This window comes from Sinocyclocheilus rhinocerous, unplaced genomic scaffold (genome assembly GCF_001515625.1).
Source record: "Sinocyclocheilus rhinocerous isolate Xijiao unplaced genomic scaffold, SAMN03320098_v1.1 scaffold270, whole genome shotgun sequence".
Lineage (NCBI taxonomy): Eukaryota > Metazoa > Chordata > Actinopteri > Cypriniformes > Cyprinidae > Sinocyclocheilus > Sinocyclocheilus rhinocerous.
The window spans coordinates 169,332-170,424 of record NW_015653456.1 but is presented as its reverse complement, the minus strand read 5'-3'; the positions used below and the strand labels follow the sequence as shown (position 1 = coordinate 170,424).

Sequence of the window (1,093 nt, the reverse complement as noted above, 5' to 3'; positions counted from 1 at the left end):
GAATGTCCACTTCTGAAGCCAGATTGGTTGCTGTCCAGGAGGTTGTTCTGTGTGAGAAAGGCTGAGACTTGGTTGAACACAACTCGTTCAAGTGTTTTTACAATGAAAGGTAGACGGGAAACCGGTCTGTAGTTCTCTAAAAGAGATTGGTTAAGGGTGGGTTTCGCCAGTAGTGGGGTTATACGAGCCTGTCTAAATGTTGAGGGAAAAACACCAGTGTGAAGGGATGTGTTAATGATGTGAGTGAGTGCAGGTACAACTACAGGAGAAATGGCTTGAAGGAGATGAGATGGAATAGGATCAAGCGGACAAGTAGTAGGATGATTAGAAAGGATGAGTTTGGAGACTTCTGCCTCAGAGAGTGAAGAGAAGGATGTGAATGAGTGTCTGTTTGCTGGCTTGACAGATTTGACAGATTGTGGTAAAATTGTGCACTGATGGTTTTAATTTTACTAATGAAGAACATGGCAGCTGTTAGAGCTGTTAGAGTTGATGGAGGGGGAGGAGGAGGACAAAGGACCGAGGAAAATTTTTAAAGAGCATTCAAGAGTTAGATGAATTGTTAATTTTGTTATGATAGTATGTCCTTTTAGCAGTGGAGACGTTAGCAGAGAAGGAAGAGAGGAGTGACTGATACACATTAAGGTCAGTAGGATTTTTGGATTTGCACCACACACTTTCAGCAGCCCTGAGCTTAGAACGATGTTCGCGGAGAACATCAGATAACCAAGGGGCAGAAGGGGTGGTACGGGCTGGCCTGGAAGACAAGGGGCAGACACTGTCTTAAACAAGATGTAAGAGTGGAGCAGAAAGTATCAGTAGCACTGTTAACATCAAGAGATGCTTACTGTTTAGGGGGAGGAAACGAAGATAAAACCATAGCAGATAGCCGGGAGGGTGAGAGTAAGCGTAGGTTATGTCGAAAGATGACATGTGGAGGGGTATGTGTTGTGTCAGGAACCATGTTGAGGTTAAGACTGAGGAGGAAGTGATCCGAGGTGTGCAGTGGAGTAACCAGTACATGATCAGTGGAGCAGTGTCGTGTGTAAATAAGGTCCAGTGGGTTGCCTGATTTGTGAGTAGCCGTAGTTAA

The 1,093-nt window shown here is 44.7% G+C and overlaps 1 protein-coding gene across 1 annotated transcript in view; it reads left to right on the top strand.

Moving 5' to 3' along the window:
• rps6kc1 (ribosomal protein S6 kinase polypeptide 1) overlaps nt 1-1,093 on the top strand; it is a 34,165-nt gene that overhangs the window by 17,330 nt on the left and 15,742 nt on the right. The window lies entirely within an intron of this gene.